Source organism: Lagenorhynchus albirostris, chromosome 19 (genome assembly GCF_949774975.1).
Source record: "Lagenorhynchus albirostris chromosome 19, mLagAlb1.1, whole genome shotgun sequence".
Classification (NCBI taxonomy): domain Eukaryota; kingdom Metazoa; phylum Chordata; class Mammalia; order Artiodactyla; family Delphinidae; genus Lagenorhynchus; species Lagenorhynchus albirostris.
This window is the reverse complement of record NC_083113.1, coordinates 56,671,808-56,689,153: the sequence shown is the minus strand read 5'-3', so window position 1 is coordinate 56,689,153 and position 17,346 is coordinate 56,671,808. Positions and strand designations below refer to the sequence as shown.

Below are 17,346 nucleotides of genomic sequence, written 5' to 3'. Positions count from 1 at the left end.
TCACGCAGCACCCCCTTAAGGAGTAGGGAGTTAGGCTCCAAGTCCTTCAGGGTAGAGGATCTACAGAATTCTTCTGCGTGAGAGATGTGGGGAGTTTCTTATAAAGTTAAGCATATACTTACCACATAACCCAGCAACACCTAGATATGTATTCAAGACAAATGAAAACTTGGCTTCACACAAAATTCTGTACACAAATGTTTCTAGCAACTCTATTCATAATCGCCCCAAACGGAAAACAACCCAAATGTCCTCCTGTGGGTGAATGACTAAACAAACTGCGGTGTACCCACACTAGAGCCTACCTCTCAGCAATGAAATCCTCCCACACGTAACACCTCAGTGAACCTCAAATGCGTGATGCTGAGTGAAAGACGGTCCTCAGAAGTTCACCTAAGGCAAGACTCCATTTCTAAGATGTGCTCCAAAAGAAGGGGGTGCGGGTTGCCAGGAGTTAGGGATGGGGTGCAATAAGGGGGAACCCAAGGGAGATGCGGGGTTGATGAAGAAAACGTTTTGTCTCCTAATTGAATTTGTGGTTACACAAATCTATATGTATTTTAAATTTCACAGAAATGTACTCCAAAAAAAAGGTGAATTTTACTATACGTTAATTAAAAAAAAAAAAAGAGGTGGAAGCAGCCAGCCAAGTGCCCCATACAAGGGCTAAGTAAATAGTAGTTCCCTTTTCTTATAAAAAGCGGGGCCCTAGAGCCCCCAGACCCCTCAGCTGCATGGCTGACATTCCCTCGTCATCCAGCCTAGCGCGTGTCCTAGATTTCTTGGTTCGGTGGCTACCTGTGTCCACATGCCTCCCAGGTGTCCATTTGGAACCACACACCCTTCCTGACAAACAGGTTCTGAACCTGAATCCCTAGAGAACGTGAACAACCAAACCAGTCCTTTCAATCTCCATGCCAGCCGACCTTAAAGGATAGCACCTCCCTACACGTGGGCTGTCCTTCCTCTGCAGGTAGACAGGGTCAGACACGTGAAAAAAGAGGTGGAGGATGGGGGGGAGTCCTCGATCCCAGACTCCCTCATTTTTCTGTGATTTTTCATCCTTTGTCTGCATGGAGGAAGGGGTCAAGCAGGTAGAAGCTACTCTGGATCAAGTCAGTTTTGTTTTAAAACTGAACAGGGAAGAAGCCACTGGCAGAATAGCCACGTGTAACAGGTATGGCTGCGCAGTGAAGACACATGGTAAGAAAGGTTTAATGAGAGAAAGTCGCACAGAAATGCTTCCTACTGGATTCTCTGCGGGAAGCACAAAGACCAAAGTCACGACAGTAAAGTTAAAAGACGCGGCAGTGTCAGCACACGGGCCCGCTCGCTGCCCCAGGGCTGCACACGGCTCCCCATCGCCGGCCAACATCTCCCTTTAACCCCTACTGCAGGCGGATGCCACTGGAAGATGTGCCTCACCCACTGGGGGTCCAGCCACGGGCCCGAGACAAGTACAAAAGCCCATTGGGCTTCCCTGGTGGCGCAGTGGTTGAGAGTCCGCCTGCCGATGCAGGGGACACGGGTTCGTGCCCCGGTCCGGGAAGATCCCACATGCCGCGGAGCGGCTGGGCCCGTGAGCCATGGCCGCTGAGCCTGCGCGTCCGGAGCCTGTGCTCCGCAACGGGAGAGGCCACAGCAGTGAGAGGCCCGCGTACCGCAAAAACAATAATAATAATAATTTTTTAAAAAGCCCAAGCTGGACTTGAGGATCAAGGTCAGGAACCCACAGGAGCTCCATTAAGCCTCGGGAGCTGACCACAGGTCTGACGTCAACGCAGCCCGCAGGGGCTGAAGGACAGGCCCCCTCCACACACGCGCAGGGCAGGACTTGGTCCCCTCTCTGCGGTGACAATGACTTAGGGTCACTGAACCTTTGAAGTGGGGCTCAATTCCAAGAGCCCCCGCACTACACTGTTAAAACACAGTCACGGAGCCTCCGCTGAAGTATCAAATACAAGCACTGTCTCCCCAGAGAACCGGCTCACTGTGCAAAGTAAGACAGACCCTTGCAGCTCTGGGAGGAGCTGGGTAGCAGCCCCGGCCTCCTCTCCACCCACTCTTTCCTGCCAAGGAAACGTCCAGGAACGCGTCTGTCTGTTACAGACCACGCCCACGACTGGGGAGGAACACCTCCTATTTTAAGGGAAGCACTGCCTTTTGGCGGTGGCAGGAGACAGGCTGATTCCAGAGCTGCTGGGAGAGTTGGGGTCTCACTCTTCTGCACCACGGACAGTAAATGCAGTCGAAGCTACCCCTTGGGGCCTGGTTTCTGAGTCACCTCCCTGCAAGCCTGGACCGGGTGACACAGGAGGCCACCACCTCCCCTTCCTGGGGACCCGTGGCCCCTGAGGTGCACTCTGGGCCCGGGGTCACCTCCTTCCTCCGAGCTCACGCTGTGGATCCAGCTTCCTCGCTACTGGCTGGACAAAGGCGCTGAGCTGCAGAGACCTCGTCGAGTGTCCACGAGGAGAAGAGACAAGCCCCCTTCTTTCTGAGCCACTGTGGTTTTCAGGAAACAGAGATGGGGAAACGTTCACGCCATTCTAAAGGCACGAAGGTCCCTGTAAGGCATTTCAGGCAATTTAACACACGTCAGTCATGCAGGGCAGATTGGGGAGGAGGCCACACTCTCTGTGCTGGGCCACAGCCTGACCCAAACCTCTGCTGGCCATCGGCCCGTCTTTCCACCCGAGGCCCAGGGCTCAGGAGAACCAGGGGCGATGGCTCTGGGTGCCCTGCTGGGATGAGACAGGATGCCTGCTTCCAGGGTGCCACACCCACGGCTGGTTTTGCTTGTTCTTTCCTCAAGTGATTTACCCCCAATTCCCCACTGCTGCCCCCCTTATTGAGCAAATGTGAGTATATTCCTAAAATCCCATTCCAGACTCTTCGTGTTAACATAAGAGATCCCACGTGCCTTTGGCCTCAGAATCCCCCAAAACATGACATGGAGGAAAGTGTCATCTCATCAAGGGCCTCTAACCAGACCGTACTTGCTAGGTTGCTCCAATGACCAGAGAGACAGATGGACAGAGACAGAGGCAGAAAGAGAGTGAGAGAGACGGAGACAGCAAAAGAGACACAGAGAGGGAGACGGGGGTGGGGTGATGGTGGGTTTCAACGCTGGATCTAACGACAGAGTATCATCAATTCTACAGAGTGGTCTGAGATGTGAAACGAGAGTCTTCCACCAAACCTTTTACAGAGTTTTATACCAGCCATGATAGAAGCGATACACAATCACATTTTTCTAAAAATTTTCTCCCCCTGGCAAATTTTAATTTGAATAAAAGGATGGCATTTCCAGACATCTCAAAAGAGTCACCGCTCCCACCTCTCACGCATTCACCTGAGACCTCCTGCCACACCTGAGTCCTGCTGTGGTTCCCCGTGTGACGTTCTCTCTAGAAGGTCAAAGCCACCGCTCCCTAATGCTGCTTCCGCCAACGACAATGGCGTGAGAAAGCCAAGCTGACTTGGACTGTTTTTTTCCTATTACTATTATTTAGTACTTTTTGATAATTGCAACCAATACTCATTGTATGCTCACGACACGCCAGGCCCTAAGCTAAGGGCTCTATGCTGAGAACCTGATTTCATTCTCCTGTAACACAGAAGCTAGGTTATTATTATCCCCATTTTACAGCTGAAGAAACTTTAAGGCTTAGAAAAGCTGTGTAAAGAGCTTTTTAGCTAGATATTTTTAAGTAGCTGTCTAAAGCCATAGAGCTAAATACGAGAGTCTAGATAAGCCCCAGCAGAGTCTGAGTCCACAGCCTTGCTGTAGAGCAAGTAGGTAACTGTGCTCATTTGGGGTACAGATAAGGACACTCCAAAGAGCCGTCAACCACTGGAGTGGATTAAGCCTCCCTCACCAATCCCTACCGGAGCTACAGGTCTTCCTGTTTGGAAGTGATACAGGCAACGTCTGATTTAGCCATGTGACATTTATTCCAAAGCATTTAAAGAAGTTTTCTAATTCCTATTTTAGTAGAGACAGGCAAAGAAGAAGGGTTTAGCACTTTTCACCCACAAATCCTAGGCTTTCATATTAGTTACTCAGGGCCTTCAGGAAAAAAACTGAACGATTTTAAAATAATAATAAAAGAACTGGGAATTCCCTGGCGGTCCAGTGGTTAGGACTCCGAGTTTCCAATGCAGGGAGCACGGGTTCGATCCCTGGTGAGGGAACTAAGATCCCATCAGCCGCGTGGCACAGTCGAGAAAAAAAACAGAAAAAAGAATAAAGGAGAGGCTTCGCTGGTGGCGCAGTGTTTAAGAATCCGCCAGTCGAAGATACCATTGGTGAGGAAAAGGGAAACCAACAGCCCGAACCCAGCGCACCCACTCCTTTCCCCCCCTTCCTCATTCTTCTTTTGCTTCTTGTTTGCAGATCCACAGTTGAGACCCTGTGCTCTGTATGTCAAAGTCACACCTGGCTCATTGTTTCCGATGTCTCCACCATTCGGATACAGGACACCGGTCTACCGGGCCTTCGGAGTCTCAACTAAAAAAGCGAGGTCTTCTACAGGTTCTTCTTCAGCAAGTCTCTCTGTCTGAGGTGCTTAGAATTGTGTAGAAAGACGGTCTCCATAAAAGATTAGAACAATATCTTTTACGAAGACATTAATATATACGTGAGTGTAATTAAAATGCCTTTTCGGTGTAATATTGTTAATGATTGGTATGCAGAGGAAAATAAAATCCCTGAGTGTCAGTGACTGTGAAAGAGGCATATTTTCAGTTGTTGCTTTATTGGGCACTTGCACTGAAATCCATTTGCTGGATGTAATTCGAGCTGCTCTGAGCACAGGGAGTTGAAGGAAGCGGTCAGTGTCCGTCAGAGAGACCCGTGCTATTTTCATGCTGACGGCTTTTTCACCCTCTGTTTACAGCGTTAACTGACAGATGCCACAGATGGTCATTAATTCAGAGACATCGTTATCCTACCATGTCAGTTTTAATGAATACTTGGATGAAAGTTAATATAGTGATGAAGGGCTTCCCTGGTGGCGCAGCGGTTGAGAGTCCGCCTGCCGATGCAGGGGACACGGGTTCGTGCCCTGGTCCGGGAAGATCCCACATGCCGCAGAGCGGCTGGGCCCGTGAGCCATGGCCGCTGAGCCTGCGCGTCCGGAACCTGTGCTCCGCAACGGGAGTAGGCCACAACAGTGAGAGGCCCGCGTACCGCAAGAAACAAAAACAACAACAACAAAAAAAAACAAAAACAAAACAAAACAAAAATATATATATATATAGTGATGAAAAACTAAATGCAGGAATTTATTGCTAGGTACGGTTGGTTCACGACATTTCGCAGCATGGATGTTGACACAGGCAGAGTGAAAACTCTGTACTGAAGAATTCAACTGTTGAACAAATTTCTTGGGTTTTGTTGTTGATGCAGTGATGAAAATGTGTATCAAAGTCCTTAATGTGATTCCTGGACTATCAGGTTACATAACATCCATCACTGATGAACCAGCATTATTCCAAAAGCATGCAGATGTTAACAGTTTACGTTTTGTAATTAAAGAAACTGTGCAATTTAATTGTTATTCTTGAAGGAGTTGAACTCAAAATAGTTTTGTTTACAGCTTTGTTACGGTAGGTAATAGTCTATCCACATCGCTGCATTTAACATAGAAAATGGCTAACCCAGTCGTTCAGGGAGTTAAAACTAAACACAAGTGACATTTCACAGCAAATGCTGTTTCGAGTCTGACTCCTGCGATTCCATATAATCAAGTGGCATTGTTCTGACGACTGCAGCATGTCATGCAATCTGACACTGCAGATTCTGCTCAAAGTACTCTGCCAATTTACTGCATACGTGTACTAAGCAGGTTGTATTTATCTGAATAAAGAGTCTATTTGAAATTGTTCATTAAACTTGTTAAGCCTATAGGATTTCCATTGGAAAGTGTTTTTGCCTGGACATCTGTTTAAAAAGTAACTAAATGATCTTCATGAGAAGGGTGTATATTCCTCTGTTTTAGTTTTGTAGATTGAGAGAGCTATTGATCTGGTATCAGGATGACCATGACCCATCTTTTCACGGCCTGTCTGACTACAGGTGTTTTGTCTTATTTTTTGACATCCTTCCATGTATTAACAGTCTAGGGAGTGCAGGGATATGATATAAATATACAGGTATATAAACCTGAGAATATGCTGCAATCTCTAGTTCCTTTGGATACCTTAGACGTAATATGTTTGTTGGAAGCACTTGTGCTATTTGTTTAATGTTTTTTTTTTTTTTGGCAGTACGCGGGCCTCTCACTGTTGCGGCCTCTCCCGTTGCAGAGCACAGGCTCCGGACGCGCAGGCTCAGCAGCCATGACTCACGGGCCCAGCCGCTCCGCGGCATGTGGGATCTTCCCGGACCGGGGCACGAACCCGTGTCCCCTGCATCGGCAGGCGGACTCTCAACCACTGCGCCACCAGGGAAGCCCTTGTTTAATGTTTTGATTTTATAATTTTTGGTATATTCTCATCAGTCTTAGCTCTAGAGTTCAAGCTCTCACTGGGCAGTAGTTACTGTCTATGTGATGTGCAACTTGGCATCTAATAAATGATTTTTTATGATGGTGACAAAAAAAAAAAGAATCCGCCTGCCCATGCAGGGGACACGGGTTCGAGCCCTGGTCTGGGAAGATCCCACATGCCACGGAGCAACTAAGCCCGTGCACCACAACGACTGAGCCCGTAAGCCACAACGAATGAGCCCGCGTGACACAACTACTGAAGTCCGCGCGCCTAGAGCCCGTGCTCCGCAACAAGAGAAGCCACCGCAATGAGAAGCCCACGCATCACAACCAAGAGTAGCCCCCGCTCGCCGTAACTAGAGAAAGCCCGCACGCAGCAACAAAGACCCAACACAGCCAAAAATGAAATAAATAAAATGAATTAATTTAAAAAAGAGAAGAAGAAAGGAGATGTTTGCAACGGAGCGGGAACAAAACCGTTATGCACTACGTAATTCTAGATTTTGTTTTACTCGAATAAAACCCCAAGATGTTAGGCTTGGATGAGACTTCAGATTTCCAGAAGACGGTGGCGGCTGGCAGACAGACAAGAAAGGGATGGGGCGGCAGACAAGAAGTTCAGGGGAAAGGCACAGACTCGTGGAAGCTGCCCTAAGATGGGAAATGGAGACCCAGGGCAGGGAAGGGACAGGGGGATGGCGTGTCAGCAAAGCCGCACAGCGGTGCACACAGAGCTGCGTCTGGAACCCACACTTTCTGCCCACAGTGTCACCAGCCGACTAAAACAGAGACCCAGGGACTATGCGGGGCCACTACTACCCCAGGACTGGTTTGTCATCTCCGCTCAGTGCCGAGTCCTGCAACTTCACCATCCAAGGCCAAGAACAGAGCCGCTGCCTCACTTCTCGGATGGAGGCCGTACCAGCGTGACGGATAAAAGGTGTTATCTTGTAGCGTTCAGGTCATTCATGCGACAGACATTTATGAAGCCCCTACCATGTCCTATGAACTGTGATTAAGACCTGGGGATACAAAGATGAAGAGGATATGGGCCTTCCTTTCCCAAACACAATCTAAGAAGACACAGACATAAGTAAATGATTATAGCAACGGGACAAGTGCTGTAATTCCAGGATGCAGACGTGCATGGAAGTCCAGAAGCAGAGCCTTTGATGCTGCCTGGGGAGACTTAGACTGCAGCGCTTGGGTCACATCTGGTAGGAGCCTGACAGTCAGACAAGGGAAGACACTGCAGGAGAAAACAGCACGAAGCAGCGGGCGAGGGGTGGTGGGAACCACCTGACACACACACACAACTGTTCAGACTTATTCAGAACTAGTCGGAGGACTGGGAAAGATAAAAAATATTGCCAAGTTTAGCACAACTCTATATTTGCAAGTACTCCCCCAAACCTTAAAATCGAAACATATAGAATCAATCCCTTTTCTACCCACAATACTATGAGAGCTGAATTCTCTTATTTGGGGGGGGCCTTAACATTGAACAAGAATTGAAATATATGTAATTTTGCACTCCAGTCCTGCTTCTGAGTATAAATACGTGTGTGTTTGTTTGTTTGAAAGTGTAGTTGACAGGTGTTTATTTCAACGTAGGTGAAAAGAGATGGGTTTCTGCCGCTGCGCTGCTTCAAAGCTTTCCAAACGGCCTCCAAGGGCTTCAAGTGCATTGATCCGTGGTTCGCGAGGCACGGGCTTCTCCAGACGTCTTCTGTGCAGAATTCTAATTCATGCTGTAAACGTGGAGCTGATTTTCTTTCATCTCAAGGGCTTTAGCTGGAGACAGCTCCCGTTTGGGCTATCCTTTTAGGAAAATAAATGATAAGTAGGGGCCGGTTTACATGAAAGAGAGACAAGGGAATGAAAGGATGGGGCCCGGCATAGAACCTGTCAAGCTTCTGGAGACTAATAACCTCCCTGACGTTACCAGAGGCAATTCAGAAACGCAGCCAATGTGGAGCTGCGCTGGTCTACAGCAGGGCTTCCAACAGTGACTCCATCAACACGCAGGCTGGGTAATTCTTGGTAGTGGGGTCTGTCCCGTGGGCCAAGCTGTAGCATGGTTAGAAGCATCCCTTGCCTCCACCCACTGGATGCCAGAAGCAACCTCCAGTCGTGGCAACCAAAAGGTCCCTAGATGTCGTCCCCAGTTGAAATCCCCGATCTAGATTAACTCCTAGCAGTAGCAACACCAGGGTCTCAATCCTGTTAACTGCTTCCTTTTGAAAATCCTTCTCTCGTTAGTATCACTGTCACTCCCCCATAAAAAGCCCAATAAAGAATAATCACAATGGGCCCTTGACAATACACAAGTCCCGATAGGAAACAGTTAGGGACCTACAAGAAGCAGGGAACCCTGGGCATGCAATCTCCCTGATCAGAAGAGGCTCCAAATGGCACTAACTACTGAGTTGCCTCTGGGACAGGAAGAGGATGGAGGTGAGTTCGTTTGTTCGGTCATGTGTTTATTTGATCACTCAATAAACATTCTTGAGCATCACAGGGTGCCAGGTGCTGGGCCACGTGGACAAGGCAAACGAAAGTCCGGGCCTCCAGGAGCGTGTGCTCAAGTCAGAGAACAGAGGTAAACAGACGGCATCATGGTCCGTCATAAGTGCTGTGAATGAAGCACTAGCAGGTTGGAGCTGCAGCCACTGTCCCCGTGTGGTCACTGAGCCAGCGAACGTGGCTCGTTCAAACTGAGACGTGCCAACCACGCAGATCCTAGACTTAGCGCAGAAAGAGAACGTACGCTGTCTCATTAATAATTTTTATGTTGATTAGATATGTCAACGATAATATTCTGGATATCTTGGATTAAATAAAATCTACTAGCACAATTAACTGGGCCTGTTTCCTTTACTTGTTTCACGTGGCTGCTAGAAGCTGAAGCCCATGCATGTGGCTCAGCCTGAGAGACCTCCACCACCAGCGTCCTCGGCCCCAGGAAATGACAAGTTTACGGGCTCTGCGGTGGGAATGAACTTGGCCCGGCTAAGGCTGGCAGAGCTGCAGGCCGTGCACTAGGCAAGAGCTTGGGAGCCAAGTTAAGGAGTTGGGATTTCACCCCAGGAACAACGGGAGAGCAATGGAGGGTTTGCACCAGGGGAACGCCACAGTCTGTTTCCGATTTTGCAAAGATGCTGCACTCGGATGGCCGTGCGGAGAGGCGACAGGCACGGAGGCGAGGACAGAGCAGGACCACCAGGCGGGAGGGCTCAACCTAGCGGGACCCCTCGGCTTTCAGCCCCTCGACGTGACCTGAGAGAGGAGGTCTTTGCCACAGGGCACAGGACTCTTTGTTAATTCCCCTTACATTAGATTTTGATTATGTACACGACCTCTTTCGTCCTCCTCACTTTCTTCTTTCAGATTAGTGAAATTTTTTTCTTTTTCTTTTTCTTTTTGGCCTCACCGCACAGCATGCGGGATCTTAGTTCCCCGACCAGGGGTGGCCCTGAAGTTTTTCATCGCCCACACCAAGCCTCGGGGTTCTAAGAGCGATCCTGCTGCTTCAAGAAGTTCAGCGTGATCTACCCCCTCCTAGAGCAGAGAGGGAACCAGACCAGCTTTCCTCCGTGGACGGGTTTCCTATTCCTGTACACCACCACACGAATTAAGCGGGGAGGGGTCTTGGGTTTTCACTGTTCTGATCTCACTTCATTCTTTTACTTCAGTCTTGGTATTTACTATGAACGCACAGTTCAGTTCCGTTTTCTTCTCTGGCGTGGTTTTTTCCCCCACTTTTCTTGGGCCCTATTTTTGATCTTAGCCTCCCTGCTTTACTCCCAAAGCCTCTCGCTCAAGGATGTCAGCTGCACAGCAGCCCTCCAAGCTCATTTACCCTGGTATTTTCCCTTTGCTTTGCTGATCCTAGAGTCTCCTTTTTCCCCAGCTCATTGGTCATTTTTGCTACTGGTGAGTCATCTTCTCTGACTCATGCCAGGCTGTGATGCAAAGGCCTCAGAGCACACCTGTCTGTGAAAGGCTGTCCCTGAGGAACACGGCCTGCACCCAGGCACGAGCTTGCGCATGTGGATTTGGTAAAGAGGAGAAAAAAATAATCCCCTTTTCTCTCTCTCTTTTTTTCCCGTCTGAATTTACCATTTCTTTCAGCTTTTGTTGGAGATTATCCCTACGGTGGGATGAGTCTTGGTCATTCGTTTTGCATCCTTTTTTTTTTCAATCTTAACTGAATTGGTTACAATATTGCTTCTGCTTTGTTTTGGTTGTTTGGCCATGAGGCATGTGGGATCTCAGCTCCCCCACCAGGGATCAAACCCACACCCCCTGCATTGGAAGGTGAAGACTTAACCACTGAACCGCCAGGGAAGCCCCGTCATTTTGCGTCTTTAGAGGCAGGAGAACATTTCTTGAATGAGCCCAGATAGCCTGAGGGATGACAGATTTTCCTTCTGTGAGGTTCCTCCTCTGGGGCACAACATGGAGTCTCACCCGTGTGCCACACTGGGATCACGCTGCCTTCTGAGAGCTATGAAGATACCACCAAACTCAGGGGAGACGACATGTACACGCAGCTTTGGTACCTGGACTGAACCTGCCTGGAGCTGCGAGCCAGCTCTGCCCTTACAAGCAGATGTGACGGAGGCCTCTGCCTCTCTGCGCCTCAGCTTTCTCACCTGTGAAACGGGGAGGGTATCAGCAGCTCCCCCATTAGTGTTCTTGTGAGGTTTAGGGACACCCCCCAGAGAGCACCCGGCACAGCAAATCCGAGCTGGAAAGACACCATCTCGATCCCCGGGGGAAACACACCATCAACTGCCCCTCCCTCCTTCCTTCCCTGAGTCTCTGTACGCACCTCTTCATCAGGGCTAACCCTGAAGTTCAAGGAACCCGATCCAGAAAGCGCCCCATAAATACAAGCTCTTTCCCCACACTCTTCCCTGAAAGCCCCACATTTTACTGTTACAGACTCATTTCTAAGCACCTCCCGTCTACATATAAAACTCCTGGCTGAGGTGTTGTCATTAGCTCTTAGCACCTGGGAACAGACCAGCCTCTCAGGTGCCCACAGCAAGGGGTCTGAAAAGGCCGGAGGAAGGAGGAACGGAAAGCAGGGATGGGAGCACAGCCCGCGGGGTGGGGCGGGGTGGAGGTGATACTTGGGGACAGCAAAGGACAGCAAGGTCTCTGCAAGGAGACAGAAGAAACTGGTGGAGATGGTGCCACTGGGGAAGAGACTGGGAAGCTGGGGGAGGGTAGGGGAAGCAGTGACAGAAACCACTTTTCACTGGACATGTTTCTGTATTATTTGGGTTTTGTACCGTCTGCATGTATGACCCAGCCAACAGAAAATGAAATAAGGGAGCAGGGGATATTGGGTATTTGGGTGAGACAGAGCCAGAAACAGAAAGGTCCTGAAGGCGAAGGGACCAGTCGCGTTGGCTATCTCGCTGGCAGCCTGCCCTGCTCTCACCGCCCCCGCCCCCCGGGCCCAAATCAGAAAGTCTCTCTACGAACTCCTGCCCGGCTCATCTTTAGAACATCGGCAATACTTTCTAGGGTCAAAATCTGAGACACTGCAACTCAGAGTTCTCCAGACCTTACTTAAAAGCCCCTCAGAATCACTGGAAAAGCCCAACAAAGGAAAAACGCGACTTCTCTGATGTTATGGCCTCCGGCTTTGACCAGCTGCGCGAGGTCTGACCTGGGAACATCGTGTCCAGCTGCACCGTTTATCTCACTGTCAGTGAGCCACTCCTCTACCACAAGGACGACGGGGTAAAGCAGAAGGCCAAGGGAGGAAATCATCCCTCCAGGGCCCCTGAAGAGCCATCAGAGAAACCCACATCCTAACCTGGGCCGGAGCCACGAGAAAGGCCTGCCACTGGCGGATGGGGGAGGGGAGGAGAGGCCACGGGCTCTGCAATCAGTCAGGAGGCTGGTCGGGTCCTGCACGACCTCCGGCAAGTCACTCAACGGCTCAGACCTTCCCTCCCCTCACCTGGGACACACACAGATCACAAGCTGTCAGTTGCGAGTTGTAAGCATCACAAACGCTTGGGGCGCAAACATCCAAAACCATGTCCTTAGCCTGAAAAACAACCCAGCCCCTCCTGCCAGTTCTTCCCTTTAAAAGGTCGATGGATCTCGAAGTTAGAAGGTGTTATGCATTGAATTGAACAATGAAAAGAGACGCTGAAGTCCGAAGCCCTGGAACCTGTGAATGGGACCTTATTTGGAAACAGGGTCTTTGCAGATGTAATTAGTTAAGATAAAGTCATTATGGAATAGGGTGGGCCCCAAATCCCATTTGACTGGTGTCCTTACAAGAAGAGAGGAGACAGAGAGACACGCACAGAGGGAAGATAATGTGAAAACACACACACACACACACACACGCACACGCACACACATGCACGCACGCACATGCACGTGCGGAGAAGGCCATGTGACCACAGAGGCAGGAATAGGAGTCATGCAGCTGCAAGCTGAGGAACAGAAAGATTGGCTGGAAACCCCCAGAGGCTGAGAGGGGGCCCCGAACAGACGCTCCCGCTGAGCCCCCAAGAAGGAACCAACCCTGCTAACACCTTGATTTTGGATGTCTTGCCTCCAGATTCGTAAGAGAATACCTATTGCTTTAAGGCCCCCAGTTTGTGGTACTTTGTTACAGCAGACGTAGGAGACTCACACAGAAAGGGATCTGGTTTTGCTGTCTATCTAAGGCTTGAATTCTCTTGCCCGGTGGTCAGCTAGCCAGCCTGGGGATGGCTGTCTCTAGTAAAAGACGACTAGTTTAGTATCTACCAATGCAGCAGCCCCTCCCATCTTCGAAAAGGTCTGTCATAAAAATCATTCATTCAACAAATATTCATTGAGCACCTACTACGTGCCAGGCAGGCACGGTTTGGAGCACTGTTGATACAACGGTAAAACAGGGAGCAGACAATAAAAGCACTTACAAATAAGGCCATTTCTGATGTTTTGAAGAAAGTAGAACACCATAACACCAGTGACTGGGTTGGGGACCAGGATGAAATTGTTTATATTGTTAGGGAAGGTCCCACTAAGCATGTGATACTGGACCAGCGCGACCTGAATGACAAGGAGTCAGCCACGGAGAATCTGGCCGGAGGAAGAGCCAGTGCAAAGACCTGAGGCAGAGCAAGCTAGACCTGGACAAAGCACAGAAAGCAAGAGGGACTTTTGTGAGAGAGAGAGAGAGGGTTAATTGATGAAGCTGGAGAAACAAGGAAGGTCAGTCAGTCCTCGTATAGTAGACCCAGGTAAGTAGTTTGCATCTTACCGCAAGACTACTGAGAAGTCACTGGGGAGAGACATGATTTGATTCTTCGTTTTTAAAAGATCACTCTGACACCATAAAGTTCTTATAACTGAAGTCTTTTTAAGTATAACTTTTGTCCTTTCATTCTTGGGATCTTGGACCCTCACAGAACAAGTCTAATAAATGACATTCCTGAATCATGGCTCCCAAGATTTCCAGGCTTACCAGCTCTAATTCATTCCCCACTGTAGCAGTTTCCAGTAAATATGCCTGATGTTTTTTTCTATGTCCTTCATTAAATGTGATGCCCAGAAAAGAACTCGATATTCTAAGCATGAAGTAGATGAGAACTTTCACCTTGGTCATTCCAGATCTACATGTCCACTGACGTGCCCCAAGATTGCCTTGGTTTTAATTCTGTTTTGTAGCACTGACCTGCTGGAACACATCTCAGATAACCTCCGCTGGTGTCCTTTTTCAGATCTAGATGCTCAGATCGAGAAAACAGGATTCAAGCTTATTCTTCCCTAATGAGAACAGCTGTGCCCTCTTTAAAAAAAAAAATGTGTCACCATAACGCAAACAATGCCATGCATAAAAAACTGGATAAAATAAACAAAAGTACTGGGCCAACTCCTCAGGTTTCACAACCACTGCATTTTTCTTCCGGGTGGAGGACAAGGAAAATGATTATGGTAAGTTTCCCTAGAATTGCTTTGGTCTCTTGCATCACATGGCTGAAGACACCTAGACTATTAGGAAACACTGAGCGCTTGGGCAAAAGACACTCCCTGCAATCATACTTCCCACTAGATTTCTCAAAGACTTAAACAAATCTGAGTAGGCGCAGACTGCCAAGCCTGGGATAGAGGGAAGTGGTGAAGAGAATCCACACCTGCGAGCCAAGCTGACTTAGCAGGTGGGGCAAGCGGTGGGAGAGGAGGATGCTGGGAAAGCCCTAGGGCCCTGGGATGTGTGTGTAATCTGTCCTCATCCTTCCCACAGCCCACTCGGCAGAGTGGTGACGGGCCACTGCATCTGGTGTCACATGGCTAGGATTAACGCTCTGCTTTGCCCCCTAGTAGCTAAGTGACCTTGAGCAAGTCACTTAGCCTCAGTTTCCTCATCTGTGACATTTGTGAAGATCAATTAAGATTCTGTGTGAAAGACGTTTGCAAATTACTCCGTCCCGTAAAAGTGAGGGGTTATCATTGGCAAAAAGGATTTTTACCCCTCCCTTTGCATGTCATGAGGGTTGACTTTTCCTGACGTTTTCTCTTCCCAGGCTGCTTCTGATGGTTCTTTTAACTGGATTATTTTCTTTTTTGAGGGAGGATGGGGAGGCATGTAGCATGACTCATCCCACCCTAAACCCTTCCTAAAGACTATCCTAAAAGAAGTACCCTCAGAGCCATCTGGGGTCACCCCAAAGCAATTTACCTTCAAAGAACCAAAGCTATTGTCATGCAAAAACAAGCACATCTAATATCTGTGGATACCCTCCACTCTCTGGAAATCCGAAGCAAGTTATTTAAGGCTTGTGATTTACTCAGGTCACCGAGTAGCTTTTCATTGGCCTTAGTCGTTATGTTCTCAAGTAATATGAACTATCTTCACATTAACTCACACAGGCCATACAAAAGACAAACACTGCAAAAAACAAAACAAAACACAGGAATGTACTCCAGAACCAAATAAGAAGTTAATCTGCTGCTCGCTAAAGTGTCTATGCCTGAGTCCTTAGCCATCTTCATTTCCTTAATGGAAAAAGAGAATCTTATGAGTCAACTTTCTCATCGTGAGCTGATCTCAATAGCCGGTCGCCCTGTGTTTCAAATGCGTAAGCAGTCCTATTTCTGCACAAGGTGGAAATAAAAACCAGTGACAGCCCAAGGGAGAGATGGAACAATGGGAGAACATACACTTCCAAACAGAACCGTGAAAAGATGGGAAGAAGCGCTCACGTGTAATACAACTGGATTTTTTTTTCTTTGCTTAATTCGGTGTTAAGCATCTTGGCTGCCCTGGTTTAGGGTAAGGGAGGGGGTGCCTCTCAGCAAATGAGCCCAAAACCTTAGCATTAGGTGACAATGGTCTGGAGGGCGGTCTGGCTACAGCAGCCTGGTCCCTGACAGCTGTTGGCTTGCCTCCAAACGCTGACTCGCCTCAGGGCCAGCCTGCATGTCAAGCACCTCACCTGTACCAGCTCAGAGGTGAGTTCCTGCCCAGTCTGCAGGCTGGCACCCTGGCCTCACAGTTAAGCACAGTCATAGGAGCTGGCTGGTGCCCACTGCCAAGTCCTCTTCCTCTTCCCAAATCCAATCAACGTACAACCCAGGGAAACCCAGACCCCACCAAGGGGCAACTCGCACCCAGCTCCAGAAAGACCGCATCCTGTCCTTTCCAAGACCCTGGACGCTGGTGCAGGCCACCCTGAACCAGCTGTTCCAAACAGCCTGTAACACTGTGTCGGCAGTGCTGGCCCCTCTGCGAAGCTCCTCCTGCTTCCTGAGCCTGGGGAGGAGGGGGCCCTGGGAAGGCACAAGCTGAGCCCTTTCTCCTTGGCCCCCATGCCGCCCCCAGCTGCCACCCCAGGAGCAGAGGGACAGCAAACTTAAAATCCAACACACAGCACAACTTGGCAAATGTCTTTCCCATCCCGGTCCCACGCACCCCTCCCCAGCACGCCCTTCCAGGAGTCGAGGCAGGGCGGGGGGGGGCGGGGGGGGGAACCGGCTCCATCCCTAAGCCACCTGGCGACACCGTCAGCCACCGGGGAGCGGGGACACCTTGTCCAACCCCCCCCCACACACAGGTATCGCACTGCTCCTGACACGGTGGGCTCCTGCCCCGCCTTCCCATTTCCTGCAGAAACCCCAGAGGCCCTCGGCCCCACCCCACGGTCCCTCACCCGCCGGTCCCTGGGCGCTCCAGCTGTCGCCCCTCGGAGAGCCCCCTCGCCGCCGGGAGAACCCGGCACGCCTTCCCCTCTCGGCCCCTGGCAGGGTCCCCTCTCACCGCGGCGGGGGCCGGCCGGCCGGCCGGGCAGACGAGGAGCGAGCGGGCGCCGTCGGGCTCGGGAATGCGGCCACTGCTCCGGCCCCAGAGCCGGGTCCTTTTGAGGCGCCGGCCAGCGCGAGCTGTCAGTCAGCTGGCCGCGCCCGCCCCCGCCCCCGCCCACCCCGCAACCCCCGGTCCCGTCTGCGCAGGCGCGGGGCGGCCCGGGAGCGGCGTCACGTGACGGGGCGGTGCAGCTGTCGGCGCCCGGCCCTCCCGAGGGTTTCGGTCCACGTCCCGCGTCGCTCGGGCCTGGGGTCGCCCCTCGGCGGGAGCCCTCGTCCTGCGGCCCTGGCACGCTCGGGGACTTCCCGTGGTTCGCTCTAACAGAGGGTCCCGGGAACCCCGTTTGCTGGATCTGCTCAAAACTAGGGTGTTCTCCGGGGCGGGACAGAGCTGGGTGGGCGCAGGCCGCTATGCAAACAAATGAGTGGGTGATTTGGTGATTTTGGAGGGGGGAGCCCCGGCAGGGTGCCAGAAAGTATGGCCTGATAATGGTTGCTTGCCCGCCGTGGTATCCGCACCTTT

The 17,346-nt window shown here is 50.4% G+C and overlaps 1 protein-coding gene across 5 annotated transcripts in view; it reads right to left on the bottom strand.

The window, feature by feature from the left end:
• KIAA0513 (KIAA0513 ortholog) overlaps positions 1-16,904 on the bottom strand; it is a 61,180-nt gene extending 44,276 nt beyond the window's left edge. For 3 of the 5 annotated variants that reach the window (XM_060130616.1, XM_060130612.1, XM_060130617.1), the window contains exons 1-2: positions 16,780-16,884; positions 14,197-14,310 (exon numbers count right to left, since the gene is read on the bottom strand). The gene's annotated coding sequence lies outside the window, so the exon portion shown is untranslated. Of the gene's footprint in view, positions 1-14,196; positions 14,311-16,672 lie in introns of all 5 variants that reach the window. The other 2 variants (XM_060130613.1, XM_060130615.1) reach the window with 2 other exon arrangements.
• Between the last annotated feature and the right edge of the window lie 442 nt (positions 16,905-17,346).